The sequence below is a fragment of the Sebastes umbrosus genome, chromosome 4 (assembly GCF_015220745.1).
Source record: "Sebastes umbrosus isolate fSebUmb1 chromosome 4, fSebUmb1.pri, whole genome shotgun sequence".
In the NCBI taxonomy this organism is placed as follows: Eukaryota; Metazoa; Chordata; class Actinopteri; order Perciformes; family Sebastidae; genus Sebastes; species Sebastes umbrosus.
This window is the reverse complement of record NC_051272.1, coordinates 9,743,377-9,764,179: the sequence shown is the minus strand read 5'-3', so window position 1 is coordinate 9,764,179 and position 20,803 is coordinate 9,743,377. Positions and strand designations below refer to the sequence as shown.

Sequence of the window (20,803 nt, the reverse complement as noted above, 5' to 3'; positions counted from 1 at the left end):
CTGATATATATTTGACTTCAGGACATCTCTGACTACATACATGCTGAAAATCAAACATGTTTACTGTATAAATTTAGATATTTTCTAAAGTAAAAGTCCCTAGAAGTGTATGATTTTCCCATGCTCTAGTGTTAAAAAATAAATAATTGTCATATCTAATCACAATACTTGTAAAATCACAATACATATCGAATCGGCACCCAAGTATCGTGACAGTATGGAATCAGGAGATAGGTGTATTGTCCTAGCCCTAGTTGCCTCATGTAAAAAAAATTATAAAAGATTTCTGAGAAAAAGGAAGCTCAGTATACAGATAGGCTGAAAACAGACATAAAATAACAGCAGATCCAGTCTGTTCTGAGGGTTGTCAACGCTGCCTCTTGAGAGCGATAGACCCGTGGAGCGTGAACCAACAGCAGATGGAGAGGAACCGCCGCAGAGCTACAAGAGTAACGAGGTGGAACAGAGATCACTTGAAGCTGAAGAGTCTCAACGAGGAGATAAAAGAGGACTACCACACAAAACAAATGTTTTGGTGTCAAAGAAATCAGCAGTGACGTTTTTAATCAGCAGGGGGGCGCGACGCTGAGAGACGACAGAGAAATTCCTCTTTATGGTGATGAATGGAAACAGGCAAATGGTAAGTGGATGAAGTGGGAGATGACAGATGCAGCTGCCACCAGGGGAGCCTGTTAACAGCAGCTAATCTGCCTCTCTGCATCTCAACACAACCTGCTCTGAACTGCAGACGACAGAAAGACATTAAAGTGAAGGAGAGGATGCAGGGAGGCCAACAACTATATACAGCCGACTGTTTCATATGATGACACCTGAAAGGAGGAGACAGATTTTGGAGCCATGACAGTGGCTGTATCAGAAACCTCATACAGTACTACACTATACTACTGATTTGGCCAAACTGTAGCATGAAGTATGCAAACAAAAGCAAAATCTGTCATACTGATTTGGAAAAAATCTCCAGTATGCATCGGACCAGTTTACCTCACCTACTGTATCCCACAATGCAAAGCGCTGGAACGGTTCAGGCAATGGTTACAACAACAGCAGCCAAAAACTGTGTTTTTTACATTTTCTGTAGCTCATTTCTTCATCGCTAAATTCACTTCTGAAAATTTTTGAGGCGAGAAATCAACTGTGTCGATTTTGAATATTGGCAGTTTTATGGTATGAGACGGCGAATTGAAACTTTACCTGCCTAGGAGATTTCAAACAAATCTTTATTGACAACCGTCAACAGCCAGAACGGCCCTCAGGGGCCGATGGGCAGTGTTTTTTTTTCTATTTTGCACGCACAGTGTGAGCACTCAGGTCGTGGCTGACAATTGGACTGTACAGTGTGAGCACATAAATCTTGAACTTTGGCTTTACATCGCAAACGATCTACTCGTACAGTAGGAGTAGGAAGTACACAACAACATTTCTAAAATGGTACAGTGTACGCCCATCTTAAGGAACGTTCACAATAGACAAAAGTGTTTTGAATTCCTTGTTGTCAGCTCTCCTCCCTGCTGGTTTTCATTCTAGTCTGTTAATCTGACACTATTTTCTACCCAGCATGCAACACAATTAATGATCAGATAACACAAATGCAACAATTAGCTATTTTCCAAGAAAAGAATTACAACCAATTGACCAAACTGGAAAATATACTGCAGCATTGTCATTGACCTGTAATGATATGAACCTTTCACACATCAGCCCGTCTCAGCTATCAGCAGATGGTAAAATGGTAATTATTTAATAATGGTGACTGGCATGAAAGCGGACTAATGGAGGAGCCGGTGGCTCATTAACCAGCGCAGATCATTTTTTCATGTCAGTGTGATTACTATTTTCAGTCCGTCTGATTGTTTGGTCTGAGCTGAAATGGACAGTTGATGAACGCAGCTCTCTCACTCAGCTGAGTGTTAATGTGTTGACTTGGTCGCATCACCATCCACTTCACTGTGGCCTGCAATTATCTTGATGCTCTGTGTCAATGTATGATACCACTTATGCACTACATTTTTCTTTTCGTCAACAGATCTCATAAGAAACCAACATGTTAGTCTGCCTCTCAATAGTTTCTGACTTCCTGTCTGTGGCTCTCAGCTCTAAGCCCATTGAGGACATTAAAGGAAGGGTTGGTAAAGATTTTATTATATTTGTTATATTTATTGAAATTCTCCTTATGTCCCAACAACAATCAATAAATCAAATGCTTTGACAAAAACAATTTAGTATCTGTCGCTGTTGCAGGACTGTAATATACCCGACCAATCATTTCATTTAGCCTGAATGTAATGATTGGCCGGGCTACCTTCCTGTCTACCTGCACACACGCCCGTGCACTCATTGTGTGTCACCAGAGTCTTCCACGAGCTGCTAGCTTGACATCTGTGAGCACTAACAATAGCCATATTCACCATTCATGTTCATTATGATGGGTATATGTTCTTTATGATAATTTTGGTGGAGTGGCTTTGGAGGGGGCCCTGAAGGGACGGACTGTCAGTGTTGCCAATTTGACGACTTTCTCTCTAGATTTAGGGACCTTTGGAGCTAGTTAGTAGCTAATGCTGCTAGCTACTATTTAGTGTACTCTTGCTAGTTTCTCAAGATCCCCCACCCTGCCTTTAAACTTTAAAAAACGCCTCACAAATATATAGTTTCATTTTTTGAGTCTAAATAAACTACAGTGTGTGTGTTAATGCTAATGAAGGAACATGCCACCCAGTGCAACAGTGAGGCTCACTGATGTGATTTTAATGGAGCTCTATGGCACAGAGGAAGAAGAGATATCAAACTGTAACACACACAATACTTGTTAGTAGGATACATTCACTGTTAGTTTGGGTCTGAAAATGTGATTTGTTGACGAGAACAAAGTATAGAATATCATCTTTTAAAAAGTGTGTGTGTGTCTGTGTGTGTGTGTGTGTGTTGTGTGTACGCTGTATGTGTGTAAAGGTCACTCTCTCCTGGAGCCTCCTGTCAGCCTGCTGGAGGTTCTGACCCCCCATCCCGACCCCCTCTAAGCCTGGATCGGTGACTCCCCCACCCCATACTGTACACTATGCTAACATCAGACCATCCTATTTTTAAACTAAGGGAATACAATCCATCAGCTTCTCAAAAACAGTTTTTTGTGGTCCTAAAACACAGTCAATCCTGAAATTCAAGACGCAACAACCTACAAACCTACAAAAAAAGTTGCATATTGGGAAAATCTGACATATATTTGTAGTTGACATACATGGCTGTATATCAGATTTTTGTGTGAGAAAATGAATATAAATAAAGAATATATTATCTTGAGGACTAAGATTGAGAGTGAACCGTCAGGCGTGTGCAGAACTGTGTAATGAAACAGTAGAACGTCCTTCTGGTCGTCAGTCAGACCGCCGCCTCCCTCTGCTGCTCTCTGGATTCTATAGGCTCTCCTCCACTTCATCTGGCGACACAAATGTCAGCCATTATTACTAATGAATCGATCAGCGGGAGACGTCCTCCCTCCCTGTTGTTCGAATTAATTGGAGCTTTAAAATTTCCACTAAATTATTTACATGCCAGCAGAGCGCCGGGTTGTGAGTCAGGAAATTAAAGATACAGGCGAAGATTGTGTGCAGCCCTCTTTGAGAGGAGAAGGAAGACCACCTGACACCAAGGCTCGGACTTCAACAGCAACAGGTTTAAAAACAGACACCGAAACTACACCGGCACACTGGAGATTGTTTTTTAAAAAAATAAACATTTAGGAAAGTTGCACAATTTTTAAAATTTGACTACAGGAGCTGCAGTGAATGTGAAACTAAACCTATTTGCACACATGTATGACGAAACGTTGCAGGTAATGTTTTTCATAATTGATTGATCTGTTGGCAATTTCTTCAATTAATTGGATGGTTTAGTCCTGGCGTGGCCAAAGTACGGCGGCTGTGGCCTGTTGCCTGTTTTTAAAGGCCCGTGGTGAATTTTTGAAAATAAACTACTACAGTGATAATAACTGTGATAATACCTTTACTGGAGTTTACTGAAGGGAGTTCAGTTTTTAACCTCTGTAAGGCAGACCTGTAGTTCGATCAGTTGAGTTATATTAATTGCATCGACGGAGAAGTAGATCTGAGAATCATCTGGTAAGATGTAGATAGAAAATAGTAACGTTAATTGATTTCCAATAATAAATATATACTGTACATACATTTGCACAACACAATTTACCCACTCCCATGTTGATAAAAGAATTAAATTAAATACTTGACAAATCTCCCTTTAAGGTGCATTTTGAACAGATCACAAAAAGTACAATAAATTTGCAATTAATCACGATAAACTATGGACAATAATGTGATTAATCACAATTAAATATCTGAAGCGATTGACACCCTATTTTATAGAAAGAAACAACTTTATTGGACAAATATAAGACTTTCATAAAGGTTTAGTACCTGTGAGGGTTTCTTGACAATATTTGTCATTGTTTTGTGTTCTTAATTGATTTCCAGGAAAATTATATATACAGTACATACATTTGCATAAAACTCCCATGTTGATAGGAGCATTAAATACTTGACAAATCTCCCTTTAAGGTACGTTTTGAACATAAAAAAATGTACGATTAACTTGTGATTAATTTGTGATTAACTATGGACAATCATGCAATTAATCGTGAGTAAATATTTGAATCGTTTGACAGCCCTACTGAAAACTAAAGACAAGAGTTGTTAAAATGTTCTACTTCAAATTATTCAGTCTGATAAATTTAGGCAAACTACAACAGGAAGCAGGCACTGATCCAGACTTTGTTGGCCTGTTTGTGAGACAACAGTCATGTGTGGAAGCTCAATTTTGTCTTATTTGACAGAGAGAAACCTTGACTCAAACCTCCCACAGTGGTGGTTTTATTGAGGCCATGTGTCATTCCGTGAAGCATGTAAGAGATCATCTACCGGCTGAACTGATCTGTTTATTCTAAAAAACCAATTACTTCATGTTCAATAAAAACGTGATGAAGTGCAGATTAAAGGAACGAGCGTGGGTTTCTCCTCTATCTCGGGCAAAGCAGGAGAATCTTTTTAACGCCAGACCCATTTCTCCTTTCAAATTGCGAATGTCACAGATGAACCGTGAAGTTGTGGAGTTATGAAAGTCTGTCAGGGGGGAACTAAAAGACTACAGACGAGGAGTATGGGAGTCATAACTAACAGCTGTTTGCTCTGTGTGGAGGCGACAGCTCAGATTCGTCAGGAGCACCTGGAGGATTCGGTTCACTTCTGATGAGATATGTTCTGATTGGTCCTCCTGCTTAGTGTCTGATCGGACATGTGAAGCAGGAAATCAGAGCACGGTGGTGAAACGCAGCTTAGACTGCTCTGATGGAGAAGGAACCCCCCGCTGTGTGACTCCATATCCATTCCAACTCACTGAACCGAGAACAAACAGGCGAGGAGGAAACAACAGAGAAATACAAATAAGAAAAATAATAAATAAGTACAGGGAGGATGATGATGGAGGGAAACAAGAGGAGATACAGAACACCAACAGATGTAGCGCCAACATGACGTTCACATTTGTGGTTTTGAGTGAAATGTCTCATCAAGTATTAGATGGATTTCCATTAACATTGGCACACACATTCATATCTCCCTCATTTTAATAACTCTGGGTGATTTTTTTATCTAGAGCCATCATCAGGTCAAGCTTTCAATTAGTACTTTCATTTATGACCAAATACCTGCAAAACTAATGATATTCCCAAATAGTAGTGCAAAGACAAATAGATGTCTTGATCAAGCTCAGACGTTTTGTTGGTTATATTTGTTTTTTTGAATGCAAAAGAACGCAGCAAAAGTGCCCTCTTCGATGCCCCAATGGTAGATAAAACATGATGAAGTGCCCTCTAGGGTGCCCTTAAATGGAGAAAACATGATTAAGTGTCCTCTAGGGTGCCCTTCCAGAAGAAAAGAACTTGATCAAGTGCCCTGTAGGGTGCCCTTACAGTAGAGAAAATGTATTCAAGTGCCCTCTAGGGTGCCTTTAAATGGAGAAAACATGATGACGTGCCCTAGGGTGCCCTTCCAGAAGAAAAAAAAACTTGATAAAGTGCCCTCTAGGGCGCCTTTCCAGTAAACAAAACGTCTTGAAGTACCCTCCAGGGTGCCTTTCCAGTGAAGAAAAATGTGATCAAGTGCCCTTAATATTGAGAAAATATGATGCAGTGCCAAATAGTCTTCCCTACATGCAAGAAAACTTGTTGCGTGTGGTAGCCCCACCGCACGCAGCTGGTGCCTTTTTTATTAAAAGGACCAACAAAGAAAACATCAGTACATGAAGACACTCTCTTCTACAACACATGAGAGAAACAAATGAGTCAACAGAAGAGGCAATAAAAAAAACTGTGAGCACAATTAAATGAAGTGCCAGGAATGATTTGCAGCTACTGTCTGATCCAGATTCCAATTTTATCATAGCAGTCTCCGCTGGACAAACAACACAAAGCTGGAAAAAAAAAAAACGGTGGGAACAAAGTGAAACTTTTTCATTTTGGATGTGCTTATTTATCTGCAGAGGTGGAAAATCCTTCTTACTGCCAGAAAGCAGAAATGTACAATCCCCAGAAAAGACGGGAAAACAGAGAGAAGGAAAGACGGATAAACTACAGCTTGTCCTTCAGCTGAACAGAAAGGATGTGATGCCATTACTGTCACAATGTCAGACAATTCACAGTCTCACATTTTCCTGTGTGTGTTCCCCCCAACAGGTAATAACTTTCCTGTCGTTTCAGATCATGACACTCCCCACCCCCTGCCCTGCAGTAACCCCTGTGTTCCTGCTATTCCCTATCACCTGACCTCTACTGCCCACCAACACACCTGTGTCCACTTCCCCCGTAGCACATATATCAGCCCACATCCAGTCATTCTCTGCCAGATCTTTCTATTGTGCTACTGCATTAGTGTTCCAGCCATTTTACAGTATGACCCCCTGCCTGCCTTTTGGACTCATCTCTCTATCTGATCCCCTGTTGGTTTGGTAAAGTTTCATTTCCCCTACCTGCCTGGTTTTGATTTTTTGGCTGTTTTCTACTTGAGTAAACTTGGACATTTTATTTTACCGACCTGGTCTCAGTGTCACGCTTTTGGGTTCCTTTTTGCTGAGCCTTTACAATTACATCCCTAAGATACTTTAAAATAGCAAAAAAGCGTTTTTCAGGGTTAAACAAATAAAAGAAAAATAAACATGAACCCCTTAAACCTCTGAGACCCACAATAGACTTGTCTTTTTTAGGGGGGTACAGAGGGTCTGTAGGGGAAGACAGCAGGTCAACAGTAGATTCACATAGAAGTAGTGTACATCAGGGAACCTGAAGATTAATTTGAGATGAAAAAAAGGCCCAAAATCCCTCCATGGTAGGGAAAGGGAGTGTGTGGAAAAGGTTAAACTTCCCAGAAGTAGCTTTAAAGTTAAAAAGCCTCCATCTTTGAACTGCTTCTTCTTTGATGGTGTTCAGATCACACAGCAAACATCCCTCCAGGTAAAAAAACATCTTTTCCATCCATGCAACAACGTGAAACATCAAGTAACAACAAATTCAGAGGAAAAGGTCAGAACTTATCAGCTGAATGATAAGCCGGTTCATGCGTGATGCAAATACAGAGTGAAAGCAGGAGGTTTAAATGCAGTCTGATGCATCGATGTAAAACTGTTATGGTTTTTTTTAGAAGGAAAAAGGGTTCTGTTCTCAAAATAAATTCTGATCTTGTTAATAGTGTTTCATCAATGTCTTTATGCTACTCACGTCATAAGAATATGCTATCATTTTAATGTTTGTCAGCTGTCATCGTGAAGAAAAATACACTCCATTTCAATCAATGAGGGTAGACTAAATAAACACCTCTCTCTGTAATCCTATACACTTCAACAGCATCACAAACTGCAGCCTCCAAAATGATTGTACAGTTGAACCGCTTGCACATGCTGTGGTCATGTGATCCGTGTTTAATAGAAAAATTGTAGCTGCTTTAAATGCATAGAATACACTTTGTCTACGTGCTACTGCTGAGCTGATTGGATTTTACTGAAATGAAGTGCAGCATCTCATCTTGCTTGTTCTCTTTTCATCTCAGGATTTTAGACATTATAAATTAAGTATTCATAGAATTTCTTAGTCATTTTAAGGTACACCGCACTACAGAGGCACACGTTGGGAAAAACTTCTCCCATTTATGGACTAAATATGGCGTCACAGGCATCCATCATTGGACAGACCCCTTAAAGCCCCCCTCCAGTGTATTTTGGCATTTCTATGATATTTCATATTTATTTATTTTGTTGCTAAAATGGGAATATGATGTCTGACTATAGTAGAAGCTGCAGGTCAAAGGTCATCCTCTAAGCTGCAGGTGCACTCATGCTCGTTTGAGTCTGAGCAGCAGCAAACCGATAAATCTGTTTATCTGTCAGTTTGTCTTTCTAGTTAGTTAACTAGTTAGGTGAAACCCTCCAACAAAGAAAAAAGTTTACCTTAGACGGCAGCTAGATTCACGCGATATCACAAGATCACACAAGAAAAGCGACGTGGAAACTGTTCATTCAAAACAACAATTGCGGCTCCTGAAGAGGTTAGCATATATGCTGCAATAACATCAGTTCTATCAGAGATGGAGAGTATTTCTTCATTGAAAGAAGAGCATAGAACAACACTGAAGGCTTTTCTCAATAGAAAATATGTTTTCGCTCTTCTCCCGACTGGCTTCGGCAAGTTTGATTGACAGATGGTTCATCCAAAAAAAACATCTGGTGCATCAGGATAGAAAAAAAAAAGGAGTCAAATGACCAAGAAACTGAATAGTATAAAAGATTATTCCTCTCTGGCAAAAATAACTATAGAGCCATCCAGAAAGAGATACGGTGTGTTTGGTCTCCATGGGGACCAATTTGGACTAAGGAGCTGAATTAATACAAAAATCATCAACGATCATATACCTGTGGGGATAATTACGTATCATAAAAATGATAAAGATGTAAAAAAAAGAAAAAAAAGAAAGTAAGTTAAATAGTTTTTCATCTGTTGCTATAGTGAAGTTATAAAGTCAAAGAATCTAAAAATAATGTTACATTTCAACTTTTCTTCTCAGCATCTGAACTGATTTCAATTAGAAGCATTCAGGAGAAGATTAACATAACGAGCTGCTAGTCACGGGACTTTCATTAGAGAATCTCAGAGTATCAAAAAGTGCACACCTGTGCTTTTTTATGCAAATGCACATACCAAAAATGCAGTTCACAATTGTAGTTTCTCAGGCTAAAAATATGGCTTCATTATTAAATACTTGAACCAAAGTGCACAGAGATTCCTTTTAGTGAGTGTGGAGCTTCGTTAAAGTATCTACTGCTTTATGAACAATACCATAACAGTAACTAGAGACCGTCTTGTGATGGGATCACACCATCTGCGAGGCCAAATCAGGCCAGCGGCGTAAAGAGGCCCCTTCTATACTTCCTATCCCGCTACTTCCGGTGCTTGCTCACCCATCTTCGAACTCGTCCCTTCATTTGATCTCAACTACACACCTGTAAAGTTTCCTTACTGCATCTTGCACGGTTGCGACTAGGGATGTGACGGTGAGGGGAAGCTGCGCAGTGCTGCGTTGCTCACGGTCAGTTAAGACACAGTGTCGCAAAAAATAGATATTCGAATAGTTCCAACTTATGTGGTTTTTTTTATAATGAATATTTGAAATTCATTTTCACAGCTGGCAAAGTACTCAAAACCTCTTCTTGGGTCGTTCCCACTACAGTAGGCGTCTCCAGGATCACATTTTGCCATGATGACACACACAGACACAGACTGTCACGGCGGGTAAATATCTGTATATAAAGGCCTAGAGGAGAATGTCAGCGTTCCAGGGATATAAGAACCATGTTGATGGAACACTGCATGCCTTAAGAAAAATGTTTATTACAAACATTTGTTGTTAAAGTATTTTTAATTTGTGGAAAATATGTTTCATCTGTGTGTCCAGTACAGAGTGAGGTCCAGGACGTGTTTAGCCTTGCTTAACACAAAGACTGAAAGCAGGGGGAAACTGTTAGCTGTGCTCCATCATACGTGAAAAAAATCCTTAAACGCTCTCCGATTCACGATTCACAAGTAAAAAATTTTGACATCCTTAAATGAGGATGGTTTGGATTTGACACCTGGGGATGTTTCAGTAATGTGTCCTCGGGGACACAATGAGGGTCTGTGGTTAGAAGACAGCTGGAAATGTCAGCAGTCCTTTAATGTGACAGACTAACAGGTCCCTGGAGACGGTGTTGAGTCACCGTCACCTCCCTCTGATCAGGAACTCTGAGGAGGCTGATAAGGAAGCAGCAGCTGGAAATCATTTAGACGGAAAAAAGGAAATGTAGGTTTGAACTCCATCAGATATCAACATGTTGGTCGCTCTGACACGACAGACTGCTTCAAATCATCTGTCTCAGCCTGTCATCATTTCGCTGTGTTTTCCCTGCACACTAACAAGGTTTCTGATTGAGGACAAACACATTTTCAATACTGTCAAGATGTGCTGTCCAATTACTGTCAACATGTATGAATCGTGTTATGTTAAACACATTCAAACTGCCTCCGCTTGTGTGGCAACAAGAATCTCTTTCTACGCAGCTAACAGCTGAGCTGTATCGGTCGTTACGTGCTGCTCTTATTTCTAACCTCACCAATGCATTCAAAGTAACACTCCACCAATAAGCATCAAAATTGAGATCCATAACTGTACAATCCAAGGGTCTAATTTCCTTTGGGGATCAGGGGAACATGTCCGTTTCACTTTTCCAAAATCATAATTCATTGTATTAGCATATAAGCATAATAAACAATCCCATTGTAATTTCCTATTTTCAAGACTGATAGACTTTTCAACTTTTTTTGGAGTTGAAGACCCTGACTGCATCATGTCCTTCAACCAAAAAGCCAACCTAACCTGCCCTCTCATTTGTGCATAACAACCATTTTTGTTTTTCCCATACCGATACCAGTATTAGAAATGCATCCGATACTGCCCGAAATTCGGAATTGGTTATCGGCGAGTACGCCAGTCTATGCATCGATCCGATAGAAAGTTTGTGCCCAGGCAGCCATGTTGAGAACAGTTGAGGAAATACCAAGGACCGCCCACCAGCCGGAGCACAGCCAATAGGAACGCTCAACAGGAACGCTCAATAGGAACGCTCAATAGGAATGCTCAATAGGAATGCTCAATAGGAACACTCTCTCTCTGAAATTACCTGTGATTGGTAAGTCTCCCATCACGGGCTGGATGTTTTAAAGCCTGAAAACAGAGCCATGAGGAGGTGCAGAAGTCTAGTTTTCTCTCAGAGCACTTTAGTGACAATATGCTAAAAGGTTATTATGGAATTTTTGCCCAATGATGCCAAAAATATACTTCCTACTAAAGCTTTAACGTCACTGCTGCTGTAGGAACATCCTTCAGTACAATGCTAAAAAAGTCTCCTATAAACCTGTACCCTCAAAATAGGAAAGAAAAAACAACTTGCATGGATGAGGAAATGTTGAAATAAACATGTAAAAGAAGAATTGTATGTTTCTCTGTGGAAAAGACAAACTGCCAGCATACACACTTCAAACGTTTACACACTCCTCCTCAGCTGAGTGTAAATCCACTTTCATGCTGCATTAACGGGCTTCCATGTGAAACTTGTATCAAAGCAAACAGACGCAAACAGATACAGGCCTCCCCCTCACACACTGAGGAATACATGAATTAAAGAGCCTGCAGGCCGAGTGACGCAGCTCCTGATGTGTTCACTGGCTCTCAGTACATGACAGGTGTGTTTGTTGGGAAGGTAAACACAAACATGGAGCTAATCAGATGTTCAGTTGTTTGTGTGATGTCTTTACATGATGTTCAGTCAGAGTACAGACGGAAATGACAGCTGACTGTTCAACAAGCTTCACAGTTTATAATTATTCATCACTGCAAATCCTCAAATCAAACAAAATATTACTTTTACTGCCATTAATACAGTTAACCTCTTTTACCCGACGGACCCGATACCGTGATTTTAATATTTTAGATACAAAATCGACGCACGAGAAATTGTATTTTTACTTTATAATATTTTTGACCATTTTTATATTGAATGTATATACTTGATTTTGGATTATTTTTTATCTTATTTACATTGTTATTGATCTTATTTGTTATTATCTAAGTTTTACTTGATCATATTTCATTATTATAATAAAACTACTCCATTTGAAGTCAAAATTATACAATTTACAGTAGCGCTGCACATTTGTTTTTGTTTTTTTCTGGTCGCCGAGAGTTGAAAAATGTTCAACTTTGGGTAAAACTCTGCGCTCTGTCCCATCCTACATGTAGGCTACAAGTGCTGAACAACAAAAACAATGGAGGAGAAATTAGTACACACAGACCGGTGGGTCCGTCCTCTCTCCCTACGTGCTTCAGCTTTCCCTTCATCCAGAGCAAGTACATTTTCACTTCTGCAGATATTCCGTATCATAGCAACCAGGCCAGACGATCAATATACATACCATACACTTGCATAAAGCAAGCATATTTGCCGACTCCCATGTTAATAAGAACATTAAATACTTGACAAAACTCCCTTTAAGAAACATTTTGAACAGATAAAAAGTGTGCGATTAATTTGTGATTAATCGTGATTAAATATGTTAATTGATTGACAGCCCTAATAATTATATAATGTATCATGGGAATGTATAAAAGGTCACAGTCTCAGGCTGAGAAGCACTGGTAGATTTGAGAGTCAGAGAATATAGATTTTTCACAGAACGTAGCTATCAATCAGACTTGACGATGTTGACCTCTGACCTGGTTTTGAACCGATGATCTGCCCTCCACTGCCTCACTGTCACAACAGATTAAAAGGTGTGATTATTTTAAATTTTAGATGAGCGGCCAATCTGTACTGAGAGCTGTAACATACTGAAAACCACCAGCAGATGTGATGTCAGAAGGTCAGAGATAATCTGTGAAATCATTTGTTAAATAAATAAAAATCTCTGAGCTGAAGGCACTTGCAGTCTGAGCAGCAGCTTCCCTGCTGGGCTCCAGAAATGTCACACACCTGAAGCACCGGACTCCAGCTGCTTTAAAGCACTAAATTACAGGTCACACACCTGCAGCTCCTGAACAAAAATATGTCCTCTAAAAATATCAACTGCACAAACACACATCAGTTCTGTCAAACAGTGTGCCACAGCATCCACAGTGATTGATACATTATGTTTAGGTCCTTCCTCCCAAAGAAATGTTCACACAGGAGAATAAAGACGCACTTTAGAGGAGAATCAACAAACAAGTAAAAAAACGACTGATAGCTGCAGCTCTTCTGAAGTATTACACCTTGTTTGTTTTGAGCTTTCAAGGACTAAACTGGTGGAATTTTACACATTTAGCAAATTATATTTACATTATTATATTGGATCATTTTCCAAATCATCCATCCGTTTTTAGATTGATGTTTTTCGCTCTCGGTGGCCAATTTAAAGCAGCAAGAAATCCTTCTCGTTGTTGTTGTTGTTATTAGGATGCATAATGCTTGCCACTGTCACCCGGACTGCAGTAAATTTTCATGAAAAGACCGTTAAATTAAATCGCCTCCTCTGTATCTGTGATCCGCTACATTACAACGCCACACCGCAAAGTGCAAGACAGAAGCAATTAAAGTCACTTCACCTCTTGGAGGGACGACTGATGGATGAGGATTTCATTTCCTATTTGTCCCCTGAGCCACACACACACACACACACACACACACACACACACACACACCTGTGTTAGTGAAGATATGATACCTTAAGACATCCTGAAGTGGTCAGAACCGGTCGATAATGAAATCGCTTGAGAGAACGACCAATAAACCCGTCATTTCATCAGCAGACTGTCGCTCAAGTGAACAAGGGATCATCAACAGAGCTGCGTTTAAGAGCTGAAATTATCTAGAAGAAAATAAATCAGCTGCCAGCTTAAATGAGTTTCCTGCCAGACTGTGAAGCTCATGTTAGTTCGTCCTGTTAAACTGTGAAGCTGAGATTAGTTTGTACCGTTAAACCGTGAAGCTAATGTTTGTTTGCCCTGTGAGTATGTGAAGCTACAGTTAGTTCGTCAGTTTGTGAAGCTAACATTACCTTGTTGTGTCAATCCGTGGCGCTAATGTCAGTTTGTCCCGTTAATCCATGAAGCTAATGTCAGTTTGTCCCGTTAATCCATGAAGCTAATGTCAGTTTGTCCCGTTATTCCATGAAGCTAATGTTAGTTTGTCCCGTTAATCCATGAAGCTAATGTTAGTTTGTCCCGTTAATCCATGAAGCTAATGTCAGTTTGTCCCGTTATTCCATGAAGCTAATGTTAGTTTGTCCCGTTAATCCATGAAGCTAATGTCAGTTTGTCCCGTTAATCCATGAAGCTAATGTTAGTTTGTCCCGTTAATCCATGAAGCTAATGTCAGTTTGTCCCGTTATTCCATGAAGCTAATGTTAGTTTGTCCTGTTAATCCATGAAGCTAATGTCAGTTTGTCCCGTTAATCCATGAAGCTAGTGTAAATTTGTCCCGTTAATCCATGAAGCTAATGTCAGTTTGTCCCGTTAATCCATGAAGCTAATGTTAGTTTGTCCCGTTAATCCATGAAGCTAATGTTAGTTTGTCCCGTTAATCCATGAAGCTAATGTCAGTTTGTCCCGTTAATCCATGAAGCTAATGTTAGTTTGTCCCGTTAATCCATGAAGCTAGTGTAAATTTGTCCCGTTAATCCATGAAGCTAATGTCAGTTTGTCCCGTTAATCCATGAAGCTAGTGTAAATTTGTCCCGTTAATCCATGAAGCTAATGTCAGTTTGTCCCGTTAATCCATGAAGCTAATGTTAGTTTGTCCCGTTATTCCATGAAGCTAATGTTAGTTTGTCCCGTTAATCCATGAAGCTAATGTTAGTTTGTCCCGTTAATCCATGAAGCTAATGTTAGTTTGTCCCGTTAATCCATGAAGCTAATGTCAGTTTGTCCCGTTAATCCATGAAGCTAATGTTAGTTTGTCCCGTTAATCCATGAAGCTAGTGTAAATTTGTCCCGTTAATCCATAAAGCTAATGTCAGTTTGTCCCGTTAATCCATGAAGCTAGTGTAAATTTGTCCCGTTAATCCATGAAGCTAATGTCAGTTTGTCCCGTTAATCCATGAAGCTAATGTTAGTTTGTCCCGTTATTCCATGAAGCTAATGTTAGTTTGTCCCGTTAATCCATGAAGCTAATGTTAGTTTGTCCCGTTAATCCATGAAGCTAATGTTAGTTTGTCCCGTTAATCCATGAAGCTAATGTCAGTTTGTCCCGTTAATCCATGAAGCTAATGTTAGTTTGTCCCGTTAATCCATGAAGCTAGTGTAAATTTGTCCCGTTAATCCATGAAGCTAATGTCAGTTTGTCCCGTTAATCCATGAAGCTAATGTTAGTTTGTCCCGTTAATCCATGAAGCTAATGTCAGTTTGTCCCGTTATTCCATGAAGCTAATGTTAGTTTGTCCCGTTAATCCATGAAGAGAAGGTTAGTTTGTCCTGTTAATCTCTGAAGCTAAAGTTATATGTTCCCATCAAATGCCATTTCAGTCCACAAAGTGGACGTGATGATCATTTAGGTCCATTTTTGGGGGTCATTGCTGCACTTTATGGTCCATGATTATACTGACAAAAAGTGGATGAAGGTATCTCCTGTTCTTTCCTTTAAATACATCCATCATTTTTCACTTTTCTCTAGAAATCTTTTCAGAAAAAATCCTCCTCACATAATCTCAATGACTGTGGGAAGAAACTTAATACACACACTGGACATACGCTGCCGAAACAGACTGAAACCAAAGTCAGATTTCAACAGACTGTGTCTGATCATGCTGCGGTGCCAGCGAGCTGAGTTATGGATACGATGTTAATTTGAAAAGCAGAATAGCAGGCAGAGCAGTCATGATATCCAACACAACAATTTATGGGCGTTAATGAATGAGTCTGATGGACAGACAGGAGGAGGACATGTGCCGCAGTATGAGACAGAGCTGATCAGCCAGGAGGACTATATGACAGCCAGTCACATCATCTTATCAGTTCAAGTGAAAGTTAAAGGTTTTAAATTCGATATTCAGAGCATTAATATATCATCAAACAACTACTGTCTATGTAAAGATATAGAGGAGTAAAGTCTATCCCTCTATGTGTGTTAATCGGAGTTTCTCCACGCTATGTTGACATCGCTGAGCCGGCCACGCGTGCTCTTAGTGCATGTGAGCGTGCCCAAACTGACTAGCTCACAGCGGCTGCTCTGCACTGCTCTCATACGGCGGTTACAGCTGATAACGCCCTCCAGAACGACGCCGTCGTAGCAGAAATGTAGCCCCAACCCTCCAGTTCCCCCCCAGGTAAACACTTATCTCTGCCAGCACTTTCGCCATTGTTTGCAATGTTGCACTGTTAGCACTATTAACTGCAAGCCACCGGCTTGCCGTCTGCCATGTTGAGAGCCGTTGAGAGGCAATAGAAATGCTCCCAATCTTGTACTGAGCTCCTTTAACTTTGAATCGGACTCTCTTAAAGTGGGCTCACCATTAACATGGACTCGCTAAAATCAGACGAAATCATGCAAGTTCACCAGAAACTCCTTCAACTCAGAGTCCAGCGACATGCCGACTGCGGACAGACCCAGATCCAGAGCTCCAGCTGGAGGTGGAGAGCTCCACGCCCGGCAGCAGCCGCTCCTCCTCCGGTCAAGGGTTATTGAAAGAGACTGGGACACAAGGATTGAGTTATGGGGTATGACAGTGTAACTGGAGCTGCGGTCATTCGTTGCTATTGGCTAAATTTCGGTGAGTGCAGACTGCGCAGGTGCTGTACCCCAATACTATGACGCGATGATGACGCGTGACATCTCTTTTATTCACCCTCCTTGCCTCCAGTCAGGAACAGTGCTTCGCCTCGCTGCTCTGTGTGATGTCGGCGTTGGCTTCCAACACCACGCTGCAGGAGGCTGAGGCCGTATTGCTGGACCCGCTGGAGGGAAGGGAGGCACGGGAGAACCAAAATCAGGACTGAGCGGGACAGACTGTCAGACCCTGATGCAGTAAAATTAGAGGTTTTCTACTAGGACTCTGGTGCTTGGAAACACTACCACTTTGACCGGGGCCGCCAAAATTAGCACAAAATGAAAGTTCCTTATAGTCACTTTAACTTGTACCGCTGACACATTCTGCTATCTGACGGATTATTAATATCTGGTTACTACAAAGTCGTTCTTCATGAGGTGTTCTCGTTATTTTGTCCTCCCTTTTCATATCTCAGACAGTTTTGGGATGATCTGTTGGTCTCAAGGCCTCAGTAGCAGCTTGTTATAAAGTCGGTCTGAATGAATCTTTTGTGTTTCAGATCTGAACTGTTTCACATTACAGATTCAAACACACGCAGCCTGGTGAGGAGATGCTGATGCAGCAGACGAGCTGAACTGTTTCACTGGAAGACAAACATTTACAATAGTGATGCGTTCATGTGATGAGGGAAATCACTTCTGACCACCCCCACCTCACGCCGTACTCATCATCACCCATCCTATGTGTCTGTACAATTATGTCTCTGTCATGTCCTGTTGTTTTTATATTGTTTTATCTGTCAACTGTTTTAATTGATTCTTGTAAGGTGTCCTTGGGTGTCCAGAAAGGCGCCACTAAATAAAATGTATTATTATTATTATTATTATTATCAGTGTGAAATCCTGTGGACTCTCCATCTGTCTCACTTCCTGTTGGGTCTGCGAGTTCAGAGTTTCCTCCTCTGCTGATGATTCACCTCCATCTACATAATACTGTCCTGCTCTCCTCTCTGTGTCTGCTGATGGTGGTGAATTCCTTTTGGTGGTGCTTTTCACCACAGCTCTTTACAGTACGATGTACAGTTGGGTCATACTAGAGTATACAATAAAACAACCTCTTGGACCTCCAACAATACAACAATGGAGCCCTTTAGCAAAGAGGAAGAAGATATCCGGCTGCGCATGGGACTTGTTGACAATAAGAAATATATTGATTTTTACCAGACTTCTCAATTAACATTTTCTCAAAGCCTCATTTATGACCTTTAAATACTCTGTCAGCTACATCTGGGTCACAGCGTCATGATTAGTTGCAATGGACACATTTCATTTGCAATTGTTTCCAGAGTCATGCTGCGTCAATATGCGACCGCGGGGCCGTGTGTGTGCGCAGCGCTCTGCTTTAGAGGACGCCATTAGGATTGGGATCCTACGGGAGCAGGAAGTTATAACTTTGCTGCTGGTGGGAGTAAGCGGTCAAATACTAAACTGTAGTGATAACCAGAAGGATGGAGTCAACAAGTGAAGTTGAAAAGAAGATTAAAGCAGGTCATGAATCTCTTGCCGGCTGCACAGTCCCGCTTTGAGCTGGTGTCTCTATCAGCAGAACTCCCTTAAAAAAAAAAAAAGGAAATAACAGCGCAGCTCTAATTACCGATCAAATGTGCTGGTAACATTAGATTCACCATCTTTTCTGAATCTGTCCGAGCATCTCTTGTAATTCAGCAAACACATAATCCACCAAAGAGCACGTGTTACAGTGTTATTTTACCGTGTGTTTCTGTAACGTGAATTGGACGGAGATGAAAAGCAGTCCGGTGAGAGTGACTCTTCTCTCTCTTCACACCACTTCAACACAACACAGCTCTTTCTACAGTTACTGTGGTGTCTTCCTGGTTTTAGCAGCTTTTCTTTCATCAACTTCTCACAGAACTTCATCTGAATTTATCATTGTGTTGTGGGTTTTTTTTTGGTTTGGAATGGCATAAGAAAAATAGAATTAAGAATAGAGATTAAATGTAAATATGTGTGCATTATCAAAATCAAATATATATCAAATATAAAATTAACTATCAAAGAAATCTCATAAATTGAAGTATAGGGGACATCAGATTACTGCATACCATTTAATTTATTTAATGAATACATTTTTATTAATAAAAAATAAAGTTCCATGTTCTGTCATCTATTATTCCATTACTTGTTTTAGATTTTTGTGGTATTGTTTCAGTATCGGTATCGAGATACTTAGGCAGGGTATCATATCAAAGTCAGAATTTTGGTATTGTGCCAACACTACTTGCATGTTTGTGTCTGCACCAAACTCCCTTAGTGTGTTTGCCATTTTTAAGCAGTCAACACGTTGTCTACCAGGAATGATGCAGAGTTGGAGCCGGGCGAGGGGCAGAAATAGAAATAATCTTGTATTCCTCTGCGGTGACAGCCCTCTTTCCTCATGTGGAACGTCTGCCATGAGTTTACATGATGAATGAAAAACAGCACAAGTCCCTGATGTTGTTATTGTGTGTGTGCAGGGTGGTGACGCCCCATTACTGATGCTATGACTCCACAAAAATACAACTAACAGTGCGATGTCTCGGGAGGGACGTGTGAAACATGACGAGTGTTTCGTGTCGGATCTCATGAGGACAATGATGATCCACTGAGGAGGACTTTGCATCGCTGAAGAGGAGCTGACGGGCCGAATGATCAAATGCTGCGATTGAGTGTTTCAGTGAGATCTTCTCGTCTCACACTTGCTGGCAATTAAGGAGACAAGCTGCAAGTGGCTGATAAGATCTGCATCTCATACTCAAGCACTTCAGCAGAGGAGGGGAAGACAAAAATGAGGGGGAGATAAAGGGAGAGATGGAGGCAGAGGAGCAACAGATAAGAGTGTAAAAATGGAATAAAAAGGGTGAGGAAATTCACTGCAATCTGTGCTCACAGCTGTCCTCCTCCAACAGTGGAGACGGAAACACGAGTCGATGTGGGAGGCTTTGTAACGGTGACTCTGGGGGTGTCAGAGGACAGGTTTCCATCCAAAGAAAATGCTGCAGAGATGATCCAAAGAGCTCCAGAGATTGGTGTAAATGGAGAAGTATTTTCAGTAATATCAGAGAGGAACTGTGTGGTGATGTGGGCGGTCACAGGGAGCAAAGGTGATGGAAATTAAAAAAGCTTTAGTTTGAGGAGAGAGAGAGATTGGTGGAACTGTGTTCTATAGAAAGAAAAACACCCTCACAAACAGAAAACAGCCGGCGGGATCGATTTTCTAATCTGTTTCAGTCTGATGTCGGCGATAAATTTCATTACTTTGTGCCATAAGAGTTCAACAACCACTCTGTTATCAGAGGAGTGGAGGTGGACGGAGGCACGACCAGAACTGAACACGGGACAGTTTGAAAGCACAGGAAGGGACGAAGAGCCTCCAAACACCAGCTCTGGTGTCACCCCTGTGCATTTGTTAGAGATGGGACCAATCCGATGACGTATGATACTATTACGAAATTCACGTATCTAAACGAAGAGAGTCCTGTTGCTATGTTAGAGAAATACCTGTCTTAGCTTACGCCCAATCCAACGGCCTTTTATCTCCATCAAAAGCGGACACACTACACCAACGATCTATGGAAAGTTACTGATAGAACTTTAGCTAGCTTGCATGATTGTATTTGTAGCCTATGCTCACATTTCTTTAGCTATGTTATCATTTGCTAACGATATAATTTTTTACAGTGTAGCTCAGTGTTACTCAGCAAGTAACGGGCTACACTTTAACAAAAATGACAACAGTTGGGGGAAAGAGAGCATAATAGTTGCCGATGGTAAATATGTGGTTATAATATAACTGCAACATGATGGGAACTGTTTTTCTTTCTCCTCATGTTAGGTATACTAC

The 20,803-nt window shown here is 40.8% G+C and overlaps 1 protein-coding gene across 6 annotated transcripts in view; it reads right to left on the bottom strand.

Annotated features, from left to right (window-relative positions):
• Positions 1-20,803, bottom strand: part of cadps2 (Ca++-dependent secretion activator 2) — a 206,068-nt gene that overhangs the window by 139,623 nt on the left and 45,642 nt on the right. The gene's annotated exons all lie outside the window — the stretch shown is intronic.